The sequence below is a fragment of the Zonotrichia leucophrys genome, chromosome 14 (assembly GCF_028769735.1).
Source record: "Zonotrichia leucophrys gambelii isolate GWCS_2022_RI chromosome 14, RI_Zleu_2.0, whole genome shotgun sequence".
Taxonomy (NCBI): domain Eukaryota; kingdom Metazoa; phylum Chordata; class Aves; order Passeriformes; family Passerellidae; genus Zonotrichia; species Zonotrichia leucophrys.
Genome location: NC_088184.1, coordinates 12,025,598 through 12,047,964, shown reverse-complemented (window position 1 = coordinate 12,047,964; position 22,367 = coordinate 12,025,598). Strand labels below are relative to the sequence as shown.

The 22,367-nt window shown below is 52.8% G+C and overlaps 1 long non-coding RNA gene across 1 annotated transcript in view; it reads right to left on the bottom strand.

Annotated features, from left to right (window-relative positions):
- Positions 1-7,804: 7,804 nt before the first annotated feature.
- Positions 7,805-22,367, bottom strand: part of LOC135454057 (uncharacterized) — a 59,380-nt gene continuing 44,817 nt past the window's right edge. The window contains exon 2 of the long non-coding RNA XR_010442021.1: positions 7,805-8,183. This is a non-coding gene — a long non-coding RNA (uncharacterized LOC135454057). The remainder of the gene's footprint in view (positions 8,184-22,367) is intronic.

The window sequence follows — 22,367 nt, the reverse complement described above, 5'->3', positions numbered from 1 at the left end:
GGGGCAAATGAACCCCAGGGCCAGATGCTCCGCTCTGCTGAGGAGGCTGTATAAGCCTTGGACCCGGTTCATGGGAACCGCTTCCCTCTCCCCCGCCTCCTCCTCCCACCGGCATTAACCTCTTTACTGCCGCTGATGCCTTTATGGTGACATCTGAGGGAGGAGCGGGAGGTGGGTGACAAGGCACGGGGGTGGCGGGGCAGGATGCTGCGGAGGTGTCCTGGGAGCCTGCCTGACACGCTGGTGCGAAGTTTGCCGTCCTTCCTCCCTGCCTTGGGAAGCCGGGCAGGGAGAGCCGCTCCCGGCGGGGGTCCGCAGGCAGCACGGCCGCGGCTGCGGGGATGGGAGGAGGAGGAGGAGGAGGTGGCAGGATTGGCACTCGCTTTGGAAGTGCCCCCGCTGGGGTTTGCTCTCCGCTGCAGCCGATTCCCACGAGCCATCCCAGCCCCATCCCCCAAAGCCTGTCTCGAGGTTTCCATCCTGATAAATCCTGATGGTTCCCATACCTGCAGCATCGATCAAGGCAGCCCATGTTTGCTCCAGGTGTTTGTCTCGGGTGGGGGAACAGGAGGGACGTGTCAGCACACAGGGCTGAAGCTGTGGCCCTGTTGCAGCCCATCTCCCTGCCACTGCTGGGAGGGGGTCCTACAGAGCCCTGGGTGCCTGGCCCAGGCCTGGGTCTGCCCTCCTGCCAGAGCTGAAGCCCTTCCTGCACAGTGTGGCCCTCAATTTCATCCATATGACATACATTTGCCCCGAACACCATGGTTTTAGGGGAGAAGGGAGCCAGAAGTCCTGCCTGGTGGTCCCTGCCATGCTGCTAACTGGGAAGAAACCACATAAACTCTGTATTGCCCATATTGCCTCCAGAAACAGACAGGAGACATCAGTCCCACCTGGAAGGATGTTCCCACGCAGGACCCCGGTTTTGGGCAGAGCTGGCAAGATCAGGGCTGTGAGGATCACAGTATCACAGATCACAGATAACAGATCACAGATCACCTGCACGCTGCTTAGCAGGTGAACTGCTGTTCCAGACAGGATCCAGCTCTCCTGCCTGGAGAAGGAGGGTTTCAAGATATTAACAGGCACAGGGGGATGCCACTTCCATTGAGGTGAGATGAGGTATCTCCCTCTCCTCTCCCTCCCTCATGATTTCTGCCCCTCTAAATTAATTTCCAGCCACTCAGGCCACCAAGGGTTAACACTGGTGGGAGAAATCACAGGTGGGATGCGCGCTCGCAAGGCACAGCGGCCGGCTGGAAAAGCCCTTGGCTATTGAACCCTGAAAAATCTCCTCCTTTGGAGCGGAGCCTTCCTCGCCCTGGTTCCCACAGGGCTCCTCCGCACCTCCGGCAGGGTCACACGCCGCTGCCGGAGCTCGGTGGGAATCCGATTAACAACCGGCCCTGGGATGGGGCCGCGATGGGCGAGGGAAGGGTCCCGAGCTTTCCCACACTCCGTCCCCCCCTGGCCGGCGACGGCGGAGGAAATCGTCCATATCTAAATGTGTCCTGATAGCTGCGCTAATCTCGGCCTGAAAGCGCAGCTCGGGGTGGGCTCACCGGCAGCGTTGGCCCAGCACATGGCCCGCATTCAGCTCAACAAAGGGACGAATTCTTCCCCGTGCGGTGGGAAAGCGGGGCCGGGGCTGCGGGAAGGGGCCGGACCGTTGGGATGGAGCAGCTGGCTCCCCTCGGGGACGCGGGGGGACTTCTGACCCCGGGCAGGATTTGCTCTTCTCCCCATGTGTTTCCTCGGCAGGCAGGGAGAATGAGTGTGAGAATGATGCTGTGCCCGCAGCCCTGAAATTTTGGTGGAGAACAGGAGAAACTGGGTTATTTTAAGCAGCAGAGGGGTGTTTTGGGGTATCACTCCATCTCTGGTTGGCAAGGGTAGGGTTTCTTCTCTTGTTGTCTGTGCCAAAGGAGTACCAAGTGGAAAAAAGTCGGCAAGATACCAAAAAATGTTGTTTCAGCCCGGCCTGAAACATCTCTCCAACCAAATCCACAATGTTTCCTTCCCTTTGCACCTTTTTAACCTTTCTTCTCCTTTTGGCTTGCAGCACTGTTCAAATAGGAAAGCCTGTTTTGAAATAAAGAAGATTAAAAAAAAGCACCCTTTGTTCTGAAAAAAAACCACGTTGAAACAAGATGTTTCGACATCTTCCAAATGATCTCTCTCCCTTGTTTTGGCTGAAGCCCTGCATTTGCATTTGTCCTGGATTTGCACATTGTTGGTTCCCCACAAAAGGGCACATTTTTTAGTGAACTCAGTGCTGCTCACCAGAGGCAGCTCAGCTCCTGAGCCAAGCTTCTGCAAGCAGAAATTTTCAAAACTATGTAATTGGTTGGTCTGGATAAAGGTGAAGATCCTCTTCCCCCAAGAACCTTAAAATAGGCCTTTTTACCCCACAAAGTTCCCTTTTTCTGTTCCCTTTTTTCCTTCACTGCCCCTTCTCCTTTTTCCTCCATGCTTAGTCCAACCCCTCACCTAAACCTCTTGTTTCCTCAAGCTCCCTTTTTTGGGTAATTTAATGAATAAATATTGCCAGGCTTGGATGCAAATTCTTGAAGCCTCACACAGTCCAGAAAACCAAAAAAGCTCATCACTGAGATGAGTAATCTACCCTGGGGGATCCTCTTGGCCACTGGATACTCTCCAGCTCTCGATACGGGAAAAATTGCCCCCTGGGCAAAGAGGTGCCCCAGCCCTGCCCCTATTCCTGGGGGTACCTCGGGGCCAGCAGGGAGGGAGGGATCTCTCTCAGGGATCCAGAGCTGTGAGCAGCCCTTGCCTAACCAGCCTTCAGCTCACATTAGCAGTGAAATCCCCACCCTTGCTGGGAGCCCTGATGTGTAGATCCCGTCCCTTCCCCACCCATCACCACTGTGACAAATTTCCTTGTCTTTGCCAGGGAATTTGTGGGTGCTGCTGGGGGAGAAAACCCCCGTGCTGGAAGCTGGGAAAGCAGCAGCCTTCCTGATCCTTCCTGATTTTCACTGGGGAGGACAGGGAGCAAGGGGAGGCAGCCCTTCCACGCCTGGCAGATCCTTCACAACCCTCTTTCTGGGCCCTGTCGAAATCTGCCTGTTTTAACTTGTCTGTGTGTCTCACTGGGGAGATGGACTGGAAAACACAAGGCGGATCCAAGCAGCTTTCTCCATGGGGAAAACTTCCAGCACATAATAGTCTGGGGCTTGTTTGATGCCTGGTGTAAGATGCAGCTGAATAAAACCACGTAGAAGGAACTTGAATAGCAAAGGGCATCTTGAAAAACAAGCAGCCTTTTCTTCCCTCTCCCTCTGCAGAAGCTGCCCCGGAGCTGCTGTGTGTGCGGGGAGAGGGGCTGGTTCCCATTTAATCTCAGGATGAAGGCTGCCACTATAAATAAAAGCAAATATATAATTCCTCCTATTGCTGCCCGGTTGCTGTGGAGACTGCAGTTTAATTAAGCACAGTGCTGATGCCCTGCATGCCACAGAGCTGCCCGGGAAAATATTACGGATGGCTCCACACATGTCAGCCCTGCGCTTTGCTCACTTCCAGAACTTGCCAAAAGTGCCTGGTGGGCACGTGGTACAACTTGGCAGCATCATTCAAGCTATGCTCATGCTTCCTACAAAATGGAATGGGAAGGCAGCAGCTACCAAAACTGGATTCTTTGTGATGATGTGCAGGCTGGATGGAAAAACCCATACACACAGGGAATTTCCAGAGAAGAAAGGGGAGAGATCAATACCATTCAGTCTTCCCAGGCGTTCACTTGGAAAACCCACGGAGATAGAGCTGGTGTGATCCCAGTTACCTCTGTTCTGTGGATTGTGGCTTGGCAGGAGGCAGTGGAGTGGGTGCAGGAGGCGGCTGCACGTCTCGCCCGTGCGAGGTTACATCCCTGGACAGCCTCCAGCTGAGCCCCCGGGAAACCTTTGCAGGGAGCTGGCTTGGAAGAGGTTTTACCAGAGTATTTCCATCCCACTCATCTCTGCTTGAGGGCTAAAGCTGCCATTCCCTGCAGCCCATCCCCATCAGGGAGCACTGGGGCCAAAGCTCCCTGTGCAGTGAGAGGTTTGCAGACCCCTCGCTGCACCCCGGGCTCCTCCAGGGGAGCAGCAGCCCCAGGAGCTGCACAGGCCCTGGGGAGAGACCTGCGTCAGGGAGCTGGCTCAGGCACAGGAAATCCAGCTGTCAAGAAGACTCCAGCGTGTTTGCCCATCCCTGCCCCCGGGCGCCTTTTTCTGGTGCGCGTTTGCGTTGTTTCAGACGGCGCTGATCCTACCGGCCAGCCCTTACCTGCCAGCAGCTGTCAGACACCGCAGCCAGGAGCAGCCCCAAGGCACGAACCGCCCGCCACCGAGCCCCACCTACATCCATCCATCCATCCACCCCTCCATCCATCCCTCCACCTTCGTGATGCAATTCCTGGTGTGCAGCTGCTCCTCTGGCTGCCAGCAGCCCCCGGAGGGGAGTGGGTCTCCGCAGCAGCAGCAGCTTTGGCACATCCCCAGCTGCTTGCTCAGCCCCAGTCTGGAAAGTGAATCTTAACAAAAAGTCAGGAAGAACCTTTCCTGGTGGAGAAGTCCAGGGGTGAAGTCTTGACTTGGTCAGCCAAGTGGTGACCAATATGAAATCCATGTCCCCATGCCCTCATGGCTGCCGTCACCATGTGAGCTGTGGAGAGAGGAAAATTCATCTCAGTTTTTGTCAAAAGCCAAGTCAAGCCACTCCTGCTGTCACAGGGAGCCTGGTGAATGTGCACTGTGGTGGGAAGCCAAGCTGTGCCCTTGGCTCGTGGGGTGACACCACAGGTCTTGGAGGGAACGTGATCCACTGTGCCACCACGCTGTGCTGTGTGGGACAACAGATGCCAGTTCATAAATAAAAGCAGGGCAGTGGGGTCTTTATGGGGTCAGATTTATCCAGCCAGGTCCTGGTGCAGGACAGCTGTGCCATTATCCCAGCATTAGAAGCCACATGGGCTACACTGACAGTACTGCAGGCTTTCCCCTGGATCCTTGGGGCAGCATTAGTGCAGGAACAAGCACAGGAGCCCAAAACTCCGCCACAGATGTGGGAGGCAAACCCAGGTATCAGAGACAAAGCTGTGGGATTGCAGAGAAGGATGAGTTGTTTGGCAGCCCCAAAATTTCAGACTGTCTTGACCTGATCCAGAGGAACTCACTTCCCTGGTTCATCAGGAGAGTTTATTTTTTCTACTGGAAAATTTAGACCCTCATTCCCATTCCTGAGCTCCCCAGGGCACTGGAGGAGTCCTTCACTGTTTTTACAGTTTGCATTGCTTCCCCTCGCCCTCTGTTTTCCTTTTCCTCTTCTCCATGACACAAAGCTTAACTAAACTCTGGGGAGGGGAGAGGAGAGGGGGGAACAGATGCTGACTCTGGCTCAGCAGTTCTGTGAGATCCCCAGAGATGCAGGCACAGATCTCAGTGTCCTGCACTCACATGGAGCACTGAGGGGTTGCCTTTTGGGCCAGCCAGAGCTGGATGAGTAATTCACACCATTCCTTCACCTTTTCCATGGGACTTTCCACTCCTCTCATCTGGGCTCGGATCTGACCACATGTGGCAGCCAGGATGGCTTGGAAGGATGTGCTTCTCTGGGATGATTGCACTTCACTTTCTCAGTGTGGGAGGTCGATATCAGTAGAATTTCTGCCTTTCCTGCTCTCTCAGGTAAAATATAAGTAAAGCAGGTGATTTTTATTGCTGAAGAAGCCCTCAGGATGCTCCCAGTGAGCTGCAGCCTGGTAGTCAGGGGCCTGTTCCCATGTTGGCACCTTGCAGGGACGCTGACACCACTTTGGCCCATGTGGTGGGAATGGAGCTGAGGATCTCCAAACCACAGGACAGCTTTGAAAAGCTGGTTAGCAGGGGGCTGTCATCAGGACTCTGATCCCTGTGGGACAAACAGCACACAGAGCAGCGGGCATCCCTTCAGGCTGGGTTTGGCTGCTGTTTTGGAGCAGGTATTGCACTGCCAAAACACAGTCAGTGCCTCTCCGTGGCCCGTCAGTTTGGGGACAAGGGTGACAGCTCTCTTGGGAACTGCCTGGATTGAGCACCATAAATTGCAGCCAGTGGGAAGAACAAAGGGCCCTCACTGGATGGAGTGTGGGGCAAGAGGCATCGCTCGGGGTCGCCTGAATTTATGGCTCCCTCTGGCTCCTTTAGCAATGGATGCTTTCCACATAGGACTCAAACCAACAGCCTTAGAAGGGGAGATAAAAGCCCGGGAGAAAAGAAAGGATCATCTTTTTTCTTCTCTTTCATTTTTTTTGAAATCAGCAGAGGGAGAGGAGGCACCATGGCAACATCAGCCTTCTGGGGCGGCATGCTCAGCGCTGGAGAGCCCGTGCTAAACCATCCTCAGGACTGAGCAGCCCTCGGCAAACCCCACTGTGAGGCCATCCCTGTGTCTGGTACATCACAGCCCCATCGCCAGCATCACCAAAACCCATCCCCAAGCGTGGATAAGCCGCTGCCTCCTCGGTGCAGAGCCAGAGGCAACAGCGAGGGATGTGAGGAGAAGGAGGAGGAGGGATGTGATCCTGTTAACAAACCTCGGCTAAACAGGCTGCTCGGGGCTGTGCGGGCAGAGAGCCTCATTGATATTGAAATCAGGTGCAATCCATCACCGGGAGAACAGGCTCCTTCCACGGCGAGCTGAAAAGAGCCACTCTCAAAGGGAGGGGGAAAAACTTGTCCAGGGGAAGGGCGAACCAAAGCGTGGCAGGTGTGGTATGGAGGGGATGCTGTCCGTGCCAGACAGTGATTCATGGCCGGGCCTGCCTTGCCATTGCCAGGGCACGGGGAGCAGGGGACAGGGCTCCCTGAGCGGCAGGAGCACAGTGGGCTTGGGGAGGGGTTTTGTTGGGGTCTGCTCCCCACAGCTCTGGCATTGCAGAGTGACAACAGCTCTGGTTTGTAGCCCAGGGTGAGAAAGTCCCTGATGGGGCAGTTTGTGGGTGTTTGGAAATCAGGCAATTTGAGAAATCAGTTATTTGGAGACGGCAGCAGGTGCAGCTATGGGATGTGGCTCCTGGGCCACTCTGACCCCTTTCTCCTGAGCTCAGTGAGTGAAAATGCCACTTTGCACTTTCACCCGCGGCCTTTGTGGGTCCTCCTGGGAGCCCATGGGACAGCACAAAGCTGCCATGGCAGGATGAGCTGCATGAGCCTTTCACACCTCATCTCAATCAGCATCCCTGCGGCTCCGGGCCTGCCCGTGAGCCCCAGGGCAACACCGAGACTCCCCCGGGTATTGCCCAGCCAGGGATCACCACAAAGGCCCTTGAGCGTGGGCTGATCTCACATCTGTAGATCCAGCTCAACATTAAAAGAAAAACAAAACGAAACGAAAAAAACCCAAACAAAAACACCAAACAGAAGTGAAACTGAGTTTGGTTTCCTGTGTCTCAAGCCAAGTTTCCACCAAGACTGAGGGCTTTGGTACAGTCTGAGGTGATGGGGATGTGTCTTGGGGAGAGGGATGTTAGAGCTGGGTAAATGAGAGGGAACCGGGGTTAGTGACCAGCCTTGTGAGCTCCCCAAAACTGCCTCCCCTACTGCTGACAGCCCCAGGACTTGAAGCACGGTCACTGTCACCCCAACAGTCTTGTCTTTCAGTGCTGAGGGTCAGCCCTGAGTGATCCCATCACTGTTCAAAGTGAACGGTGCCAAATCTATGCCAAACCAGCATCTCAGCGCTCAGCATCTCAGTGCTCCGGCTCCCCACACCTGGATGCAATCACAGCTCCGGTCAGAGACTGGGAAAACGCCTCAGATCCGCTTCACCAGCAGCTGCTGTTTATTTAGCGGGAATCCTTCCTAGCGAGGGACGATGGAGCGGGGACCGAGCGCTTCCCCCGGCCCGGGGCTGTCACCGCGGTGCGGGATGCGGGGATGCGCCAGCGAGGCGGGGATGCTCTTGCAGAGCTGTGAAAGGACCGTGGCAGGTTTGGCCTTTCCCAGCGCTGCCCGGGGGCCCGGGGGAAGCCCCCATCGCACATCGCGCATGTGTGTGCGGGGGAGCCGGGCAGCGCGGGGCTCCTGCGGGGGCGGCGGAAGCTGCAGATCCGTGCGATGCCGCGGAGGCGGAGGGCGTTCTCAAAAACGGCATTCTGCTCTGATTTTCTTTCTCTTCTTCTTCTTTTTTTTTTTACCCTAAAAAAAGGAGAAAATCGTACAAGCTCTGCAGTTAATTAAGCAAAAGACAGAAAGGCTGGGAAGGGCTGGGGTGCAGCTATGAAAGCAATTCTGTTCCAAGGGGCGAATGGGTTTGCTTCTTGACAGCTTCCCTCTCCCAGTGCCATGCAGAGCACTGACTGTGGGATGAGCCCTGGGGCTGGCAGGGTTGCTCCCTGCCCCTTTGGCTCCCTCTGACAATCATCCCTGAAGATGTGAGAGGGGCTGGGCTCTGTTTCAGCGCTGCCATCGGGTTTGTCACTGCAGCACAGTGACTTACAGCCTCTGTCCCCTCCTTGGCAGCAGACTTGGGCATGTTCTGTCCCTGCTTTGAGCTTTAGTTTTGCCTCTGCTTTTGTGTGCTGTATAGAAACCAAGCAGTTCTTTGGCAGAGCAGCTCTGCACGCCATTAGTGAGATTTGCAATACTCCTGCTTTTAACAGTGAAGGAAAGGGCACAGGAGACAGGAGCCCACCAGGGGAATCTCCTCTTCTAGCCCTGGGATTAGGGCATTTATCCCAGAATTTGGGCTCTGCCACACCAGAGCAAGCAGGCATCCCTCAGGAGAAGGAGAAATATCCAAGGCTGCGTTTTTGCCATTGTGCTCCACTGAATGAAGGGAAGGAGAGCAAAGGGTAAAATTAAACTTGCACCCTGAGCCTGGAGATAAGTTTCCCCTGATTGTTGTCATTGGCCACGCTGTTCCTTTTCTCCTTTTCATAACCTGCTTGCTGAATGTGATTCCCCAACCTCCAGCTGATAATTACAGATCACAGTGAGCTTTTATGATGCTGAAATTTCCCTGTGACCACAAGCAATTCCTCATTGCCAATCTCACTTGTCACTCTGCCTTTTCCCAGCAGCACTTTGCACCTGCCTGAGGAAGGCCCCTCATCCCCATCACGGGGCTGAAAGGCCAGGATGTGTCCCCATGCACCAATGTGGCACTGACAGATGCCCATGTTGCCCTGAATGGCTGAACGCTGGTGTGAAAGGGACAAAGCCACTTCCAGTGCCATTTCCATGCTATCCTAGGCTGGCTGAAGAGCAGAGCTGCTATCCTGGATGGGTTATTGCTGCTTTATTCCTTCCCATGTTGTTGAACCTGGGTTTGACTAGGTTCTGCCTTGCCCTATAGAGACCCCATCAGAATAATGTGGTGAGTGCTGCTGTCGGGGGAAAGCACCAGCCCTGGTGATCAGCAGTGAGATCCAGAAAAACAGGAGCAAGGCCAGGATGAAGCTGCCACCAGAGCAGGGCCAGCCCTTGGGGCCACATTGGACAAACAAAGGCAGAGCCCGGGGCAGGGGAGGCCTCAGCAGTGACCGGTGGCGCTGTGACAAAAGTGACAAGTGACCCGGCCCTGCCACTGCCATCTGCTGCTGCTGCACCCTGCCGGACCCCAGGGCTCCCCGAGGGGATGGGAATGGTGGGACAGGGATGAGGAAGAGGAGGAAGAGGGAAGGCTGCTCTGGCAACTTTGGGAATGGGTCTGGAGCGAGGCCATATGCTGGAGGAGACATATTCTGGCAGAATAATGATGAAAATAAACCTCACCAGACTTATTTTTAGCCCTGCTGATGATGCTGGGACTATTTAGGGCTGGCTGACACTGTGGTCTGGGGCTCTTTGACAAGCCTCGGTTATCTCGTGTTTGGTTCTTCGATCGTAAAATTTGGTGGGAAAGAGAGAATATTTTCTGTGTGTTGGTCAAGGACCCCATGCCTAGCATGCCTGGGCCCTTTGGTGTAGCAACTAATAAACACAAATAGTAATTGACAAGGAATTTACTACTTCTGATGCAAGCTGCTCAAACAGGGAGAAGGAAATCTGCAGGGTGGCTTTGCTCAGCCTAACAGTGGGATGGAGGCAGAATCAAGCTGGTAACTCAGCAGACCAGAGGGCAGAAGTTTCAAGTCTTTTTCAAATTCACATCAAAAATGTCAATGAAAAAAAGAAAACCTTTGAAAAAAAAATAAAATATTTGTGGAGAAGATATAAAGCTCAAAGAAGTAAAAAAAAGGCAGTAGGGTCTTGCTTTGGGCACACCAACAAGGGAGATGGGGCAGCTGGGTTTGAGTGGCAATGGGCTCTCCTTAAATCACACATGCTCCTGTGAGTGGGTGGGGGGCTCTGGGATGAGTCCCAGATTTGCTATGTGGGGTCAGGAGTCATCCTGACACCCAGCAAACCAGCAGCTCTTCCACTTCAATCCTCACAGAGAAACAGCTTCTAGGGAAACTTACACAAACTGCTTTTTTGATGTCTTTAAACCCTCCCTGCAAGACGGTTTGAGGGTAAACACAGGCAGACCCATAAATTAACTGTAATAGCTGAAGCCCCATTGTGTAGGCAATGGCTCGCAGCAAACAGCAGCTACTCCTGCCCAACAATGTGAGGAAAGTCACCCTGCACATTTTTTATCCTTTGACACAATGTGCAGCTGCAGAAATACCTCAAAGGGGATTTTACCAAAAGACAATCGTGTCCTTGCAGCTCTGCACATTTGAGAATGAACCCGTGGAGATAACGGGCCCAGGCTCACAGTGATAAACATGTCAAGATAATTAAAATTATGCCTTTCTTCTAATAGAAAGGGCAAGATGCTAATCTGATGTAAGATGCTGGAGCTCTGTATGGTCAGTGGAGTCACTCCTGCTCACCCCACTGGAGACTGAGCCCATGGAACTGGCAGCAATGAAATGAGATCCAGCAACCAGGCTCTGCAAATGCAGCATGGTCAGAGAGGTCACAGTTTGGTTGTGTGTGCCAAATTCTCATCTTTCCCAATCCAAAATAAATCTGGGATTTTTTGTATGTGTGTGCAGATGTCACTTAGGAGCTAAGCTGAAGGCAGACAAGCTGCCTGTGCAATCCAGGAGCCAGCTTTCAGGGAAAAAAGGTCTGGATGATAAGCAAAGGAATGGAGTGAATTTTCAAAGTGGGAATTAGCCCAAATTTGGATGGGAGGTTTTTGCAGAGATCAGGGACACCAGGGTCACACACATTTGGGAAGGGCTGGGGACAGATTTCACCAGGATGAGAAACAAGATCCACAGGACAGGCTGCACCAGGTTCTTGGGGGGCTTTCAAGCAGGGAGAAGTGCTGGAAAAACAGCAGCCTGAAGGAGCAAGCCTGGAGGAGGCTCTGGCAGCAGGAGGGGAGAGCAGGCAGGCAGGATTGCCCTGCAGAGGAGCAGCAGCGTGCACAGGGCCGGTGTTGGGGCTTGTCTGCACAGAGCAGCACAGCAAAGCTGCTATTGTGGAATAAAATATGCTGGAATGTGGACACGCCTATTCCAGAATAAAGCTGCTTTTTCCTAATTTAACTTAATCCACTATTTGTTTTTATTATTTTTATCATCATCAGATGCAGCTAATTTGGAAAAGCTGTTCCAATTAATTTCCCTGCATAGACAAGCAGCTACACGCTGCAAAGCCTTTGTCTGTTCAGTGGCAGCCTGACCAGAAGCTTCTATTCATTCCAAAACCAGATGCTTTCTTCTCCCCTCCGACCATTTTTTCTACTTTGTCTCATCAGACCATGAAGGGAACAGGAGTGGGAATTTCTCCCAGGAGCGTGGAGCCTGGTAGCCCTGTTTATGGGAGGTAGAGCAGGGAAAAAAAATTATTTAAAGTGAGGGAATACAGAACCTCAGGACAACAAGAGTCCAGGGCAATGGTCAAGGAGGCCATGATGACTTTATGGGTACCATGAGGGACTTGGCATGAGGTAGTGCTTGCCACCATTCTCTTTAAGCTATTCAAGCCATGGGTAGTGCACAGAGACATCAGCAGGGGCTGGAGCGCAATGGGTTGTCCATGTTGGAGAGATCCAAAACTTGAGTCAGGCCCAGAATTGCAGCTGTTGGTGGCACCAAGTCTGTGCTCAGGTTCCAGCACCCCATGTCTGGGGGGGCTCTGCTGCTCCCAGAGATCCAGAGCTGGCTCTTGCAGAGCCCAGATGTTGCAGAGGAAGCTGCTGAAGAATGATCCATCCTTTCCTTTGGCTCGGAGATCAAAGCAGCTCACGGGAGCTCGGGGCTATGAGTAACTCATTAACCAGCACTCAGCCACTGCCTTACTGGTTTTGAAGAGTTCCTTCACCAGCCCCCCTTCAGCTTTCAGCCAGAGCAAGATAACCTGGGGGAAATCTGCACATAGGGAAAAACCAAGACAAACCCCTGACCCAAACTGATTTTTCTCCCTCTGATTTTACAGTCTGTCTCTTTTCCTACTTTTTCTTCTTCCACCCTTTTTCTTGGAGACTCCATCATCTCTTCACTCCATCCCACATGGTCTTGTCCTCTGGTACTTCAGATATTTGGCTCGTCCTCCTGCTGACTGGCAAATGTTGGGAGGCCACAGCTACAGATTCATCTCCAAAAGCAATCTGAAAACAGTCCAGCCCATCATCCATCCCCTGTGCTCTGGGCTGTGAGGCCCATGCCAGCAGGAAGAGTCAAGCATATCCACTGCTTGTGTGGCAGGGAGCTTGCAGGAGAGGCACTGGGGAGAAGGATGGAAGCTAAAACCCCAGATGCTGGGTGCACATAAACCCCACATGTTGGGTTTTCTACCAGATGTTGGGTACACATAAAGAGATGGCAGCAGCTGGAAAGGACAGCCAACTTTTCTCCCTTCCACACAATTCCTACATTGTTTGTAGGATCCCTTTCTCTCTCAAAGCTTGAGAGACAAAATCAATGCATAAAAATGTTACTGCAGGACTGTTGTGAGCTACTGCAGCACAAATTCAGGTTCTCATCTGGCTCAGTGCCTCTCTTTTCCTCTCCCTCTTTGTACCTTCCAGCAGGCTGTGTTTGGGAGAGGCTCAAGGGTGAATTCCCCATGCCCAGCCTCTCATGAGTCAAAAACTGAAATCTTCTGCCCCACCAATGTTTTTGACCCCTCTTGCCCAGTGCTTGCTGAGCTGTACCTCCCTGCCAGCCAAGCCTGGTGCATTGTAGGGGCAGGCTCACACAAAAACAACAGCCTCAGTACACGGGATGTGCTGCCAGCCCCCTCCCTCCTCCCGTGAGGGTTTGTATGGTCCTGATTTCCGCACAGAGACTCTGATCTGCAAGTTTTATTCATGACCATAAAACAGAGATTAGCTCTTATCTCTGGCACGCAGCAATATCAGGCACCAGCCCTCGCTCCAGAGCATTGGCAGCCGAGGAGCAGAGCAGCACACGAACAGGAACTTCTTGGAAAAGGAGGAGGAGGTGAACAACATGGGGAAAACCAGTGGTGGGAGGTGAACATGAAGGGTGGGATGATGCCAACCTGCCCTGAGAGGCAGGGGAGGAAGCTGTGATTAGACAGCAGCATCTGCAATCAAGAGCAGGAAGCGCGAGCGCCGGGAAACGCGATAAACGCCGAGTGCCCCGTGGGGGAGGCACCAGCCCTTCCGTGCCCCCCTGGCACCCTGCCCAGCCAGCAGCACCCCAGCTCTGAGCACACAGAGCTGGTCCTTGATGCAGAACCACTGGAATGTTCCCCTTGTTTTCCTGTGGTCACTGATTGCCAGGGATCCCACAGAAATCCCCAAGGCTGTTGGTTGTAGCATGGCTGGCCCAGCAGGGAAGGGTTCCCTGCGTCAATCCTTGGCTTTTCCTGGCAGTGGGGTAGGGTTGTACCTGGATGGAGGAGCTGTGTAGACAGGCAAAGACCCAGGGCTGGTTTGGAGCCTCACTCACAGCAAGACAAACACAGCTCTGCTTACACAGGGGTTTGGATTGATTCAGCACTGGAGTGTGTGGGACCAGGCTTTGGTCATCAGATGGCTGCAGGAGAAAAAGAGCAAGAGATGGAGAGAGGATAGGTGAGGAATTAAAAAAGAAGGACAAAGAAAGCAAACCAAAAGAGAAAGAAAAGAAAGGAGGGAAGGAAAAAGGAGAGAAGAGGAAGAGAAGAGAAGAGAAGAGAAGAGAAGAGAAGAGAAGAGAAGAGAAGAGAAGAGAAGAGAAGAGAAGAGAAGAGAAGAAAAGAAAAGAAAAGAAAAGAAAAGAAAAGAAAAGAAAAGAAAAGAAAAGAAAAGAAAAGAAAAGAAGAAAAGAAATCTCCTTTTGAAAGCCCTAAACCTGCCTCTTTATCTCCCTAATCTGTATTTTCCCCCCAGAGCCTCTTTCTGTACAGGATGAAAGCAGATTTCTCCTCTTTATTTTCGTTTTCTGTGTCCTTTAGGAAGGCATTTGCTCGAGACTAATTGAATTTTCTGCCCGTGAAGAGAAGGACACGACACAGAGTGAGTTAAAGTCCGACACCAGGACAGGGCGCAGGAGCCGTGTTAACTGGTGTGGGGAACAGCCCCTCACTTAACAAAAGTGTTTAATTCTGTCCCCTCTTGTTAAGAAGGGGCGGAAGGAGGGGATATTTATTCTGTTCTTTTCTCAAGGTTTTTCCTTTCGGGTCACAAAGTGCCCCCCACGCTCCTGGCCCCCCTCCTCTCGCTGCTTTTGTGGCAGCAGCAGCTGGTGGGTTGCAAAGGGGACAGGCTTTGTCTTTTGACACACTCGAACATTTCTGCACAGAGCTGGGGAAACCTTTCCCTTCCCACCTCTCGCCTTTACGGGCAAGAAGGAGGGAGCGAGGGGCAAGTGGTGGAGGAGTTATGACCGAGAGGATAAAATGGCACAAAGGGCTGTGGAGCCACGCTGGACGAGGGCTCGGGGCTGGACTGTGAGGGGCTGTGGTGAGCAGATGGTGATGGGCCATGGGAGGGGGTGTGGGATGGCCCTGAATGCCAGGGAGGCTTGTGCCGAGCAACCTGTTGAAGGGAGAAGGGAAAAAAGCAAAGCGAGAGGCGGCAACTGCACAAAGGAGAGTGCAGGGGCTGCCTCTTCCCAAATCCAACAAAGGAGCCTCTTCTGTCCCTTTGTCGCCCTCCCAGTCTTGGGCCCCAGTTAATCTTGTGGCCTGACACGTGGAGGATTCGCTTGGTTTGTGCTACAAGTCCATAAACCAGCTCCCTTTTCTGCCAGCAGCACCCTGGATTCCTCTACAAAGCTTGTGCAAACCCTGCAGCCCCTGCACGAGGGATATGCAAACCCCTTGGTCTCTCCACACCTCCTACAGGGATGATGTGACCTCCAGCTGGTCCTCAGGAATGGGTGAGATGCAGCCCTGTTTGACTGCAGGGCTTGAGGAATGTCCTGGTGCAACCCTGCAGCACTGGCCTGGGACTGGAATGGGATCAGGCTCCTGGTAGGTATGAGCAGGAAATTGGGGCTGGACCCCTGATCTGACCCCACAGCAGTCAGTGTTGCCTGCCTGTGTCCACCCTGCACTGTAGGGGTTTGCAGGCTGGGAGTGGTCCCAGCACCTTCTCTGTCCTGGGCAAAACTGAAAGTAGGAATATTAAAACAAGTTTAAAGAAGGAAAATGAAACCCATCTCCCATGAGCTCACTGCTTGATTTGGAGACTGCATCCCTCCACTGCTCTCCCTGTGACCAAGAAGCTCATATAAGACCCCCAGACCTGTTTCTGGGACAGTTACATTTTTTTTTCTGCAGCAAAACCCAAGCTCTCACAGCCTAATTGCTGTTATTCGGTGTTCACCTACAGTGCTCCCCAACAGCCTGCACAGGGAGATGCACATGTGGACACTGGAGCCTCCCAAATTGCAGCCAGTGCCCTGATTAAAGCCTGTGCAGCTCTCCCTGTTACTGGTGCAAGCTGGCAGCTTCAGTGTGTGGACACTGGGGTGAAACCAGTATGAGGTGAGCGACAGCAAAGGTGTGAATTTCAACCTTTGTGCAGCACCATAGAGACACACAGAGCTTTGGGAAGTGCCTGTTTCCACAGGAGCTTTCAGGAGAGCCCTTATGAATGGAAAATAAACAGATACATTAATTATCCAAATTGTCTTATTTTTGTGGTGCCTCTTGAGTAAACCCACTTCTGAGGCTGTCCTAATTGCTTTGCAATAGAGCAGAGATAAATATTTATCAAACAGCTGCATCAGGAAACCACAGTTCAGAGAGCCAGTATCGGGTGATGCGTCTCAGGAAGGATGAGTCTGAGTGGTTTTAGCTTTGCTGACCTGTCAGGCTTCCTCCCTTACACAAGACAGAGCATCACCCAAGCCCAGACCCCCTTAGTATCACTTGGAACTGGTCACACAGAGCCTTTGGAGGACTCTTGTTGATGCTGGAGTGCCCCATTCCATTGACCTGGTGTTTTCTGACACCTTTTCTTCCTCTGACTTCATGGCCTCTCTTGCTTTCTATTAAAAACCCCAGAAACGTGGCCCATATCCCTCTGGGACACCCAGTGCTAAAAGAGGCCCACATGCAAATATTTAGCTGCACTAATATTAGCGCAGAAACATCCGAGCAGATGGCAGAGTTTCTAGGTCTCGCTGTGCAAAGCTGGCTCTTCAAAATAAAACAGGCTGTGACAGAGCTCTGTGACCACTTGCCAGCTCCTGAAATCCCAGACCACTGCACTGAGGCAGCTGGATACACAGGACAAGGGCTTTCTAGCACCTTGCACATGTGCGACATCCTCTCAGACAGTGGTGTTTCAACTAAAAAAGAGAGGAAATGATGACGAAAAACAAATTTTGAAGTTCAGAGTGTTAGAGGAGAGGGTTGGCCTGGAGAAAGGATGTGCAGGTCTCCTCTGCTCCAGACATTCCTGATCCCTCAGAAGAGGGGTGGCATTTTGCATTGACCACAATTACGTGTGCCGTGCACAGCTGGAGAGGGCAAAAATCCCTCTGTGAATGTTGATTGTAATGAGCAGCCTCAAGAGCAGAATTTCCTTCTGCACAACTTGTGCCCACCCTTTAAAAAGCTTGTCCTCCCAGCAATGCTCTCTCAAGCTGGAAATGCCCAAAGAGATGCTCACAATGCCGAGCACGAGCCAGCTGAGTGCCGCTCTGAGCCTCAGAGGGATGACGTTCCTGGTTAATTGGGAGCGGGTGTTTCTCGACTCGTGCAAAGGGCATGCTATTTTTGTAATGGTCTGGTTCCAGATCACAGCCTCCCCGTGTTAGGCTCTGCTCATACATCTAATGAAAGCCAGGTCCTGCCTAGAAGCCCATACAATGGGCTCAGAGTTGGGAAGAGCTCTCTGAAGCCTCTCACCCAGGGGCTTTGCGAGGTTGCCCGCCAGGGTCTGTTTTTTCCATCCTCACTCATGTCAGAGAAGTTAAATATTTACTGGAGCTATTAAATATTTATGCTAAGTTGGTCCTCCCGTGGGGAGGCATCCTATGGCTGACTCCAGGGGGTCTGCAGCCAATTCACTCACGTGCCTGTGCTAAGCTCAGCCCTGCTCCAGAGTGCAAACACACGGGGCTGCCATGCACTCTAGGGAAGGGAAATACATGGTTTTAGCTACAATAATTCTATTAGGTGATGGACTTGGTGGTTCTTTGGGTGTCTTCCTTAAAGATAAGTCCCTCATGAAAGTGTGGGTTGCTCTTTGCTCTCCTTCCACCCCATGGTTTGCAATGCCAATTCACTCCTGTTTTGTGGGAAGCTGAGTGAGAACATCCAGACCCATCTCCAGCTTCGTTCATTCTTCCAGCTGGTCTCCAGCGCCTCTAGGGATCAGGAGGTCTCGAGGCAGAGGGTTCCTATTCAACAGCATCCAAGGAGACCCATGGTTGACACAGTAAGATCATGAAATGGGACAATGCCAAAGCAAAAACCAAATGGGAAAAGTCCCATCCCATCCCGGGAGCCAGCGTCAATCCTGGGACAAGCTCCTCACTCCCATCCACCAGAGTGGGTTAATGCTGCTGCAACTCCCTGCTGGAACAGGGCCAGAGGAAAAAGGCTCCACCATTTCCCGGTCAGGCTGGAAAACAGGCCAGCTGTTTTCTCCAGCAGCAGAAGGTTGTTTATTCTGGGCCAGATTCAAGAGCGCGTTGTCCCCCCAGCCCCGCTCTCCAGCCCACGGTGGGGCTGAAGGGCACAACCTGCCCGTGGGGAGCTGGGCACTCTCCCACCTGGTGTGACCCTCCCTGGGCGCCACTCTGCCCTTTCTGTCCCCATCCCTTTCCTTTCCAAGCAGGGCTGGGGACGCCCTTTCCTGCCTGGCACCCGGCTGGCCCGACAGCAGACACGGCGCTGCCAAGCACCACCACACTGCTTCCCCTCCTTCCACAATCCTGGCCAAAGCCCCACCACGTTCTTATCCTCTCTACTGTGCTATCAACCTGAAAAATGCACCTGGGGAAGAAAGAAAGACTAAAGAAAGGAAAAAGAAAGGGAGAAAGAAGCCAGCCTTTGGCTCGGGCGTGCCAAAGGGAGCACGAGCGCGTGCGGACTCGGCTCCTTTCCTCGCCAGCTCTTTTCCCAGCAGAGCCATAAGGGATGGGGAGAGTACAATTGTGAGTGGAGCAGGTCCCAGCGGCTCCACCGGCTCTGGGCTGGGATAGCCAAGGGACACTGAGTGCTCCACAGGGACATATTTCCAAAATAAAGTCATTCTGGTGCTACTCCAGCCCCGCCAGCCACACAACGGCTCACCGCAAAGCATCGCTGCCGCCCCCATGGCCAAAATAAAGCTGTGAGGAGCCCTGACCCTGCAGAGGCCAGGCTGAGAGCTCCCCAGGCAGCCCCTTCCTCCAGCCACAGCGGTTCTCAGTGTGAAGAGCAGCATGAGGGCTTGGCCGGATGCACACGTGGCCCCCACAGCCTTCCCAGCACGGCCTTCTGCCTTGCCTCCTCTTCCTCCTGTCCTCTCCATCTCCCAGTTCTCCCATGAGCATTGCTGCCTTTGCCATCCACACTCTGGTGAGGGGACACAGATGGAGCCAGTGCACCAGCCTGGTTTGCTTGCTGCAGACTGAGCTTGGCTTGTCCTGAACACAGGTGGATGTTTGGAGCCCAAAATAGGGATGACATTGTGGAAGGGCAGCTGAGAGGAGCAACTTGAGTTCCTCAGCTCATAGAGCTGCACCGTGCACCCAGCCTGCTGCAGAAGGGGTGCTGTGGCTTTGCTTGCTGCAGGACACTTCTGAGGACAGGTGTGAGATACCAGTTTTTCTGGGAGAGTGGCTCCACAGGAAAACAGCTGAAAATTAAGGCTGGCAGATGTTTGAAGTCATCCCAGGAGATGGAGTTGTGAAACCCAGATGCAGAGCCTTCAGAGTCCCACTTGTTCACCTCTACCTGCCCAATGCTCCCCCTGCCCCACAATCAGGTGCCAAAGTCCTTCTCCATTTCTCAGCAGCCCCACAACTAATGCCCTCCAAGTGCACAAAGAGCAAGCCCTGTCCATCTGGTCTTCCATGGACCCCACTCATTTAACACTAACCTAGAGGTTCTGAAAGTGGATCAGACCCTGAAAACACCATCCACCCCACACAATGGTTCATGTGGTGGATCTTTCCAGAAGGTGACAGGCCCAGCCCTGAACTCTTCACAGAACAACCTCTAAAATCCCTACAAGGTTTGCCCACCTCAGTCTCCAGCACAGCCTGTAAATGTCACAGCATGCACACTTGGGTCACCCTGACCGCTGTCCCCAGCCCTTCCTCTTAGTCACCTCTTCCTTACTGTGATAAACTAAAAATCAAATGGGTATTACCACACTGAGGGTCATTCTCATAATCCTCTCATCAACATTAAATCAGCACCCCTGACAATGCACTGCAGGCACCAGCAGGGCTGAGATAAGCAGCAATAACAAAAGGAAATCAGTTCTCCAATGGAATGGCCAGCTCTGGGTGTCCATGGCCTGGCACTCAGGGCTGTCCCACCACAGACTCCATCTCCCCAGGGACTCCACACCAGCTCAGCACCCCACAAAGGACCTCAACAAGCTGGGGACCAACAGCTGGGGTCATCTGGGTGGGCCTGGGAGCCTGTGCCCATCTGTGGTGCACAGGGGATGTAGGAGAGACCCCAAATGCCATTAGAGGGGGTTGGGACTAAGCAAAGCTCCTGTTGTCCCTGCTGTAAACACTATTCCATGATGGGGACACAGGGATGTCTGTGGGGCACCCTCTGCCTGAAAACCTCATCTGAAGTAGCTGAGGATGCCTCACCATCATGGTCCATTCCCAGCTGATGTGAGCAGAGGTTGGATCCCAAAACAGGGATGATATTGTGGAAGGGCAGCTGAGCTTGGATCCACCAGCAAAGGTCTCAGTGACATTTCGATCTTCCTTGCTGGAAGAGGCTGTGAGGTGGGGGTCACTCATCTCACTTTTTCCGCATCTTCCTGGAAAACGGGCAGGAAAGGAAAAGTTGCACCAGTTAGAGGTCATTCCACCACAGCTCAGGGTCTGCATGGAGCAGTGCTTGGAGCAGACACTGCCAGGAGAGCTGGGGCCCTCCCTGCTCCCTGGAGAGAGGGGCTCAGAGAGGTGGGGCACACCCCCTTGGGAGGGGTTCCTGTTTGCAGGGAAGGAGGAAAGGACACGGACGTGGCAGTCAGGGATGTACCATTGGCCCTGCTAATAGAAACCCTCTGTGTAAACAGGGAGAGGATCCAACAGAGATCAGAGATGGTTTTTCTTTCAAGAAAATTAAACATTTAAAACATTTGAGAACACACGCCCTCACCCCCCGGACAGTAATTAACTTCTTCCTGTGCAGAGCATGGAGCACTTTCCAAAAACAGAGCTAGATGGATTATTTTTCAAAGGAAATGTTGTTGAAAGGATCTTCTGTTATGTCCCAAAGTGGGAAAACAGGCACAGTGGCTGAGGAAGGGCTTGCTCCATGCATGTGCCACACCGTGGCTGCCTGAGGAGGTGGTGCCACTCCAGATGATGCTGGTCTGGGGGACACGTGGTGGTTGAGCAGCAGCCATCATGTTTGATGGAAAAAAAAAATCTTTGTGTGGTCATTATGGGACCCTAAAAATCAATAAAAAGTAAAGCAGTCACCAACAGCAGAAAAAGAATCCCAAACTCAACCTGTGAAGGACGCATTTCTTTTCCCCAACGTGACAGGTCACGGGAATCTTGCAGTGTGAGAGGGGAGATAAAATCAGATGCAGATGCAAATATATGCAGTGTTGGAGGGGATTTACATCCCAGGTCCCCAAATGAGCCCATCTTCCTGTGAACTTGGGAAGAGCTCAGCCCTGGTTCTCAGAGCAGTAGCATGAACAGAGGCAGCTGGTGTGTGAGTTAAACAAGCACAGTGTGAGTGACATCCCAGCAATAAAAGGACTCCACGCTAGCCAAGGTGTTTGGTGGGAACAGAAAAACTCCCCAGGCTGATCCCACCACTCTCCCTGAGCCTGCAGAGAGCAGCACAGGGAGGCAGGGCCGGATAGAAATGGCTGAGAGCTGGTTTTGAGAGACAGTTGTGCTTTGTAGCAAAGTCTGAGGTTTGGATGTTTGTTTTCAGTGCAGTGCTGGGAGGAAAATAAAACCCAACATTTTTTGCGACACAGACTTGTGGGGAAACAGCCTTTCTCTGGTTGAAAAGGTCAGGTTTGCTTTCCATATCTCCCTCACATCAAAAATGTCCTGCAATCCCTGGAGCTCGGGAGGAAAATTTCCTCTTGCAAAGTTAAGTGAGGGCAGGCCTGCGGGGAGAGCTCATTTCTTTTTCTACTCCAGACTGAGCCAGTTGGGAGGAATGAGTCTGGGTTTGAGCACCCAGATGCCCTTTGAGGTCTGGGGTAAAGTCACCACAGAGCTGGGCTGCTCAGCAGGACCAGCCTGGCAGCTCAGGGCATCCCACCCAGGGATGTGACTCAGGGCCCTGCCCTGGAGCAGGGGACAGCAGGAGCTGTCACCACCCAGGGCTGCCCTTGTGCCTCTCCCCGGGGACAACATCCACAGGAATCTCATTTGCCAATGTGCCTCATTTGGGATGAGAAATTCTGTGCTCGGGGTGAGAAGTCTTCTGGCTCTGCTCCTGTAATTTTTCTTCATCCCTTTTATAATCCTAAAATCATCCCGAAGTTTCCTAATTCCCTTCGGGCATCATCTCTCCACTCTGACTTCATCCTGCAGTCTTCCCTTGGCTGAGATTTAGCTTTTAGCATCTTCCCTCCAGCAAGGATCCCTCTGCGTCAGCGTTGCGAGGAGTTTTGGCACCGCTGGCCAGAATCTCCCTTCTAATGAGACATCCAGGGCTCAGCCTGGGAGGATGGCGAATGCAGACAAAGAAAATATAATTCAAAGCGACAAGACAAAGGGATCTGTTGGATGGGGACCAGTGCATCTGGAGAAGCAT